Below are 8,485 nucleotides of genomic sequence, written 5' to 3'. Positions count from 1 at the left end.
AGCTGTTTGTATCTGATGAGGGTGGGAGTCACACACTTGCTAAAGCGGATTCTGCTGGGAAGGAATCTCGTTGGCTGAACTCTGGTGACGTCACCTCTCTGCTATGGCAGGCCCCAGGTTCCTTGCCGGTGTGTCTGAAGAGAGCGGTGGGACTGGCCTCTCTCTTGGCTGACCCAATCTCGGTTGGTTTCGGTTCCCGGTTCGCTATTTCATGAAGGCTTCGTTAGAGACCTCTTCATAGGGTCCCTGTGCTGCACTTGCTGAGTCGCCTTGGAAGCTGGTCACTGCACAGCAGTGTCCAGTCTCCACGTAGCAGCGGCTGGTTGCTGTGCAGTGGCGGTCTGGACCTCTGTGCCGCATGGCAGAGATTTACTCGTCTGGGGCAAACTGTCACCTCCAATAATCCTACTAATTCCCGGCAGGTCTCACTTCAGCGGAATTTTGCTAGAAGTTTTTCAGCAGGTAGAATCTAAGCATATTAATGTGTCTCTCTGACTCCGTTATCGAGGAGGTACTGACAGTGCTGCCTCCCCACCTGCTGCCATGTTGGGTCTTGAATCGGACTTTATCTCTTAAAGAGTCAAAAAGTGGAAGCAGGTCTTCTGTAGGCAGGCCAAGGCCTTAACCAGTTGAGTTTGTCCAACAGTTTCTGTCATTCCACCAATGGGACAGAGTCCAACTTAAGTTCAGCCCCTAGAATTTTAAAAGGGTGTAAGGTCTGGACCTTGTCATTAGATATACGTAATCCTCCCTTTTGTAAGAGAGCTCGGAATTCCTTATAGGTGGAGCCTAACGCTTTGGCGTCCACTGTCCCAATAATGATGTCATATCCATGTGAACACATAGAATCATGTCCAATCACGTCCGAAGAGGTTGCAAGACTTGTGAAAGATAATGGTGACAAAAGGCTGGACAGTTAGCCATGCCCTGGGGTAACACCACCCACTCATATCTTTGGTCTGGCCCCTGGAAATTAACATAGGAAACAGAGAAGGCAAACTTCTCACAGTCCTGGGGATCAAGGGGAATAGAAAAGAAGCAATCCTTGATGTCAGTCACAATGAGATCCAAATCCTGAGGGATGGAGGGGATCCAGGGTAGCCCTCGCAAGGGGGTACCAATGGCAATCCTCCACTCACTAATCTTTCTTAGGTCCTGTAACATTCTCCATTTCCCTGTGGCCCTTTGTATGACAAATTCAGGACTATTCCAAGGGCCCAGGGAGGGCCTAATATGCCCTGGGGTCAGTTGTTCTGATATTATTGCCTTTAGCTTTTGTAGTCTATCTGGGGGAAGCGGCCACTGTGCCACCTACACTGGAGGGCCCGGAAGCTATTGAATGTCGGGGACGGTAGGAACAGTGGCCTCTAGGATTGGGGGTGAGGCTTTACATGGGGTGCAGGAGTGTTCCGCCTCGATGTCTCAAAAAGTGGATCCCACCGGTCATTGCTAAGGGGACCCGATGGGCCAAACTGTTGTTGGCACTCCTCTTCCTGTAGGATATCATCATATTTCCCTTTGTGATCTGTGGTGATGATCACCTCAGCTTCCTCCAAAATGTCCCGTCCCTTCAGATCAGCTGTCAGGCCAGACACCACCAGAGGGCATACCCCTCCCTGACTCCCATCTACATCCTTCCAAGTAAGCCAATCCTTGGTTTCTCCAGACATTGTATCGCCCCCCACCCCCAATAACTGAGGTCCGGGAATCAGATTCCATAGTGGGGGAACCTCCTCTTTCCGTAATACTGTCCGGTCTGCTCCAGTGTCAAGCAGCAGAACTTTTTATCTACTATGAAGATGTCCATTTTGGGCCTAATTCCCAGGATTATGGGGACTGTCCAGTGGACCCTAGGTGGGCCAGTAGGCGAAGTGCCTCCTTTGGGTGACAGGGCTGGAGGGCACCCCGTTAGTAGTTTAAAGGCTTCTCCTCAAAATCAAATTTGGATTTACAATCCCTCTGCCAATGGAATCCCTTTCTACATGGGGGCAAGGCATCTAAGGCGGAGTTTGCCCCTTGGTCCAATCTGAGGGACGTCCCTGCGGGGCACCAGGTCTTATTTGTCCTGTAGGGCACTCTCTCTTGAAGTGGCCCTGTTGACCACATCCATAACAAACCCCTCTCCCGGCACCCCTGAAAGAGGGAAGTGCTGTAGTAAGAGCCCCAGCAAGCAAAGCCATTGGGCCTGCAAGGCCGCAACCAACGACTGTGATTGGTGGGCCTGAGTACCAACGTCCTTAGTGGCCACTATCCACCTCCCCATAGATCTGTCTTTCATCCCCGCACAGGCTAGCTTGTGGTCTGTGGTCATCCCCTCCCAGACCAGCATCTTGACAAACTGATCCCGAAGGGGCCCTGGGGGGAATTTCCTTTGGAGGGTCTTTTCCATACTCTCAATGAAGGTGACAAGATCCTCTGTAGCCCTCTGAGTAACTCCTGCTATCAGGGGCTCTGAGGGGCCTTCCTCCAACTTCTTCCATGCTGCCAGCCCCAAAGCCCATACCTGCTCCTGGTAGGGGGCAGGGATAGCAGACTGCTGAAAGCCTGTGGAAAATTGACCACTGGACCCCGATGGTATCCCATAAGTTACAGGAGCCAGGGGGTTAACAGCCTGATTCCACTCAGCCTGAGCATAGCACTCCTCATTAAAGAAAGCTCACCACTTCAGGTACAGGGGACCAGGAAGCACGGCCATGGTTAAGTCTTTCCAGTCTTGGGTGGTACTCTGTTGGTGGGCCAGACCCTGGAGGAGGGTTTTGGCCCAGGATGAATTAGGTACGTCTTTGGAGACCGCCTTTTTGAGTTCTTTCAAATCTTGGGCCTCCCAGGGATACCATAAGGCCAGTCTATGGCCCCCAGGGTAAGCATTTACCAGGAAAGCCATACAAGATGGCTGCTTCCCCGGCTTTTCCGGGTTTGCACAAGAGGGCGGAGAATTTCCATGGCGGGAGGGGTGATAATATGGCGGAGGTCACTCCCCATCCCATCTCTCTATCACATTTTCCAGGACAGGGGCACTTGGTATGGAACCCAGAGGACCAGGCCAGGGATCAAAAGGATCTAGGAGGCCATTGTCAGAGGGAGCTTTTAAATCTTTCTCCTCGTGGGCAGCGAGAGGACTGACTCACTGTGACCCAAGAGGCTCCTTAACAATGGCTTTCCAGTCAGGGTCATTGTACTTAGTATAAGATTGCCCCATCTTTTCCAGGGATACCCTTACCTTGAAACTCCCTTGGCTTGGCTCGCCGATACTTCCTTGGCATCCGGGTTTGGTGTCCGGTTTCAGTGTCCTTTTTTGGGTGCCAGATATCAGGGTTTTTAGCCCCCCATCTCCTCCTGACTGGCGGGAGAAGTGGGAAAGCACGCCCCGACCAAGACGAGCCAAGAAAGGTAAAGGTCGACTGGCGGCCCGCACCCAGCCTTCCCTCACTGGAGGACAATCAGACGCACCAGGGAGATGAGTCAAAGCAGGATCTCATTTATTGAGGAAGTACCCACAGCTTATATACTGCACAGGAGCCAATCAAGATAAAGGTCATAGGGTGGAGCGAGTTCACGTGTACACCCACCTCATAGTCTGTAAGGGAAGCACGAGCTGTCCACGAGGGCGGGAGAGTCCTGGACCTATCCTGGAGGTAGTCCGCCTCTTCTGTCACTGGACACAGCACCTCCTCCTGGCAGATCACCAGGAGCCATCCCAGCCACATGTGCAGCCCCAAGACCGGGAAGTGGGCAGCCAGGCCATTCAGAGCTACACCTCTGAATATTTTTATTTATTTATTTATGAATTTATTTTTATTATGAGACAGGGTCTCGCTAAGTTGCTGAGGCTGGCCTTAAATTTGTGATCCTCCTGCCTCAGCCTCCCAAGTTCCTGGGATGACAGGGGTTTGCTCTAGCCCCTGGCTTTCCTGTTTTTTTTTTTTTTTTTTAATGTGACTACAACACAGTGTTGGTAGCAGGCCCGCCCTGGCCCCTGGGGACTCAACCCCGACTTCTTTGTTCTGCATGTCTATGTAGCCAACTCACAAGGCCATGAAGCGGGCTTGTGGTTTCCTGTTTATCTGCCTGGAGCATATGTGTCTCTCGGGAACATCTTGACCTGTTCAAGCCTCCTGATAGGGAACGGTGACGGTGGCGGTAACCCAAGGACGCAGTTATTACTCTTCCCTCCTCGATTTTGAGTAATTTCCTGCAGCTGTTACAAAAGATATATAAGGGGAACAAATTTGGCAATAAAGCGCACACACGCCTCCTCCTGGATGAAGAACCTTGGTGTCCTGTGTATTTCTTAACCCCACCATCCATCGCCGGACTCGGCTTCTGTTAGCCGGACGTGGCACACAGTGCTCAAGTATGTATGTGTCTCCTGTTTGTGTCCCACATTATATCTCTTATTTTTGTGTTTTTTTTCTTTTTGCAGGGGGTTGCTGTGGATTGAATTCAGGAGCACTCAACGACTGAACCCCATCCCCAGCCCTATTATGTATTTTATTTAGAAACAGGGTCTCACTGAGTTGCTTACTGCCTTGCTTTTGCTGAGGCTGACTTTGAACTGGTGAACCTCCTGCCTCATCCTCCTGAGTCCCTGGGTTGACAGGTGTGCACCACACCCAGTTTTCACTCATCAGAGAGCAGTCTTCTTGGAGGAAGCAGGTGCTAAATCTCATGATGAAAGTATTACTTCCTGAAGTGATGTCATTGCGGGCTACATAAGCCAGCATTCCTGTTATGTCCACACCATGACCAGCACTGTAATAAATGTCACTTGTCTCATCTCCACAGAGCAGCAGGATAGGCACTGAATGTCTCTGCATTTCCAAAAAGCCACATAGACCAAGAGACTAAAGACAGGCCAGGAGCAAAGACAGGAAGCAGGCTAGGAGAGCAGCCTCCCCCAGCCTGGTGCCTGGGCAATGGCACCTCATGAACCCATCCTCACTGCTGTGCTGGATTTGGAGCTTTTAGGGGTCACAGACGTGCGAGGGCTCCAGCTCCTTCTCTTCATGGTGCTCCTGGTCATTACATGCTGACCCTCCTGGGCAACCTGCTCGTTATCACCCTGACCTTGTCAGACCACCGCCTGCACACTCCTATGTACTACTTCCTGCGCCATTTCTCCCTGCTGGAGGTGGGATTCACGTCCACGGTCACCCTGCAGATGCTGACACACCTCCTCTCCGGTCACAGGACCATTGCCCGTGCCAGGTGCTTTATGCAAACAAGGCTCCTCTTCATCCTAGGCACAGTGGAGTCCTTGCTACTGGCTGTTATGTCTGGTGACCGCTATCATCTGCCACCTGCTGCACTATCCCACTCTCATGAAGCCCCGTGTGTGCTGCTGCCTGGTGCTGGCCTGCTGGGTCACCATCGTCTTGGTCCTTGGGGTGCTGTGTGCCTGGATGTTTTTCCTGCACTTCTGCGGTCCCCGCATCCTCAACCACTTCTTTTGTGACAGCACCCCCTTGCTGGAGCTGGTGTGTGATGACACCAGGATTCTGCAGCTGGTCAGCTTCCTGGTGGCCATGTGCACCCTGGTCAGCACACTGCTGTTGACGGTTTTGTCATACTGCAGCACTGTTCTGCACCTGCCCGTATCTGGGGGCTGCAGCAAGGTCCTCTCTACCTGCTCCTCCCACATGCTGGTGGTGTCACTCAGCTACTGCATAATCATGTACCTGAAGCCCATGCAAACTGGGCACATGACCCTCAACAAAGGAGTGGCTTTCTTCAACACCATAGTGTCACCCCTACTGAATACCTTCATCTACTGCTTCAGGAATGATCTGGTCCAAAAAGCCAGCAGGGATGTGCTGCTCAGGGGGAGAGCGCTTTCTTCTCAGATATTCAGAGGGAAAACTTTCCAATGCTCTGCTACTAAGCACGGCACAGTGGCACACACCTGTAATCCCAGTGGCTGTGGAGGCTGGAGGATAGCAAACTTGAGGCCAGCCTCAGTAACTTAGTGAGGCCATAAGCAATTTAGCAAGACATTGTCTCAAAAAGAAGGAGGAATAGAAAGAGGAGGAGGAGGAGGGGAAGGAGGAGGAGGAGAAGGAGGAGGAGAAGCAGCTCTATTTCTTTTGGTTTCATTTTATTTTATTTTTCAATGAACATGAAGACCATTTTACTAGAGTGAAGAAAAAAAATATTAGTTCAAATATCTGCTGGGGTCTGGGAATGTGACTTAGAGCTATCCTGGCATGCAGGTTCAAATCACTAAGCACAAAAAAGAAACAAATAGATAAATAAAATTATAAAAATAAAGAAGAAAAAGAAACAAACAAACAAAAAAAAACCTTCTGGTGCTCTGCTCTAATCCCACTGGCTTGGGAGGATGAGGCTTGGATATCACAAATTTGAAGCCAGCCTCAGCAAAAGTGAGGTGCTAAGCAACTCAGTGAGGTCCTGTCTTAAAATACAAAATAGGCCTGGGAATGGGGCTCAGTGGTTGAACGCACCGAGTTCAATCTTCAGTACCCCCCCCAAAAAAAAAATCCAATGCTGGTAACTTTACAGTGGAGGAAATTTACAAACCCTTTCTTGTCCAGCTGATCAAGGTCAAGGTCAATAGTGACAGGTCATGCTGACATGTGCCCTTGCCATGGTGTGATGCAAATTTCCCTTTAACTCTTGTCATCTTCTACCAGAAACAAGTGACCCCAGGATGATAATTAGAAAAAACTTTAGACAAATTCCAGTAGAGGAAGATCCTATAGCATAACTGACCAGTGCTCCTAAAAGCTATCAAGGTCATAAAAGATGAGGAAGTCTAGGCACTGTCATGATGAAGAAGAGCCAAATGGGACATGCTACCTTCATGGAGGTGGGTGGTCCTGAAGCAGAATCCTACACCAGTGAAACTCAGGAAATCTGAGTGACCCATGGACAAAATTTAGTAATGCTTCATTGATTGTAACAAGCATGCCATGTTAATATGCCTCGTTCTCCTCCTCCTCCTCCTCCATCTTTTTTTCCTCCATCTCCACCTCCTCCTCCTCCTCCTTCTCCTAACACTCTGTCCTCTCCTCATTCTCCTCCTCCTCCTCATCTTCATCTCTCCTCCTCCTCCTTCTCCTCCTCCTCCTCCTTCTCCTCCTCCTCCTCCTCCATCTCTTCCTTCTCCTCCCCCTCCTCTTCCTCCTACATCATCTCCTCCTCCTCCTGCTCCTTTACCTCCTCCTCCAAATATCTCACCTCTTCCTCCTCCTCCATCTCCTCCTGCTCCTTCTCCTCCTACTCCTCCTGCTTCTACTTCTCCTCTTCCTTATCCTTGTTATCCTCTTCCTCTTCCTCCACCTCCTCCATCTCCTGATCCTCCTTCTCCTCCTCCTCCTCCTCCTCCTGTCCATCCCCTCCTCCTTCTCCTCCCTATCTCCTCCTATTTCTCCTTCTCTTCTCCTCCTCATCATATTCAACATCATCATCTCTACTCCATCTCCTCCTCCTCCTCCTCTTCCTCCTCCTCCTCCTCCTATTCCTTCTCTCCTCCTCCCACTACTTCTCCTCTTTCTCCTCCATCTCCTCTTCTTTGTACTCTATCTTCTCCTCTCTCTCCTCCTCCTCCGTCTCTTCCTCCTCCACTTCCTCCTTTCACCTCCATCCCCTCTTCCCCTCATTCTCTTCTTCCTCCTCCTCATCTCTCCTCCTTCTCCTCCTCCTCATCATCCCTTCTCCTCCCTTTCTCCTCCCCCTCCTTCTCTTCCTACCTCTCCTACTCTTTCTCCTTACTCCTCCTCCTCCTCCTCCCCCCTCCTACTTCTCCTCTTCCACCTCCTTTTTCTCTATCTCTTCCTCCTCTTTCTCCTTGTCCTCCTCCTCCTTTTCAACATCACCATCTCTCCTCCATCTCTTCCTCCTTCTCCTCTGGCTTCTCCTTCTTTTCCTAATCTTTCTTCCTCCTCCCTCTTCTCCTCTTCCTCCTCCATCTCATTTTCTCTTTCTCCTGCATCTCCGCCTCCTCCTGCATCTCCTTCTCCTCCTCCCTCTCCTACTCCTCCTCCATCTCCTTTTTCTGCTCCCTTCCTACTCCTCCTACCCCTCCCTCTTCTCCTCTTTCATCTCCTCTTCTCCTCTTCTAACTCTTCCTCATCCTCCATCTTCTCTTCCATCTCCTTCTCCTCATGCCTCCCCCTCTTCCTCCTCATCAACATCTTCATCTCTCCTCCTCCTCCTCCATCTCCTCCTCCTTTTCCTTTCTCTACTTTTCCTCCTCCTCATCTCTCCTCCTCTCCCATCTTTTCTTCCTCCTCCTCTTCTCCTCCCTATCCTCCTCCTCCTTCCTCTTCTTCCCCCTCCTCCTCCCCTCATTCTCCTTCTCCTCCTCCTCCTCCCACTCCTTCTCCCTGTCCTCCTTGTCCTTTTTTCTCCATCTCCTCCATCTCTTCCTTCTTATCCTCCATCTTCTCTTCCTCCTCCTTATCTCTTCTTCTACTCTGTCTCATCATCATTATCTCTTCTCCTCCTCTACCTCCTTCTCTTCCTC

General features: G+C 50.7%; 1 pseudogene across 1 annotated transcript; it reads left to right on the top strand.

Moving 5' to 3' along the window:
- The first annotated feature begins 4,916 nt into the window (after positions 1–4,916).
- LOC308640673 (olfactory receptor 6E1-like) lies at positions 4,917–5,904 on the top strand (annotated as a pseudogene). The gene has a single exon. The product of its transcript is annotated as an olfactory receptor 6E1-like (transcript).
- Positions 5,905–8,485: the final 2,581 nt, after the last annotated feature.

Source organism: Spermophilus citellus, assembly GCF_964194105.1.
Source record: "Spermophilus citellus genome assembly, contig: SCAFFOLD_219, whole genome shotgun sequence".
Taxonomy (NCBI): domain Eukaryota; kingdom Metazoa; phylum Chordata; class Mammalia; order Rodentia; family Sciuridae; genus Spermophilus; species Spermophilus citellus.
Note: the sequence above shows the minus strand (reverse complement) of the source record. Positions and strands in the feature narration are given on the sequence as shown.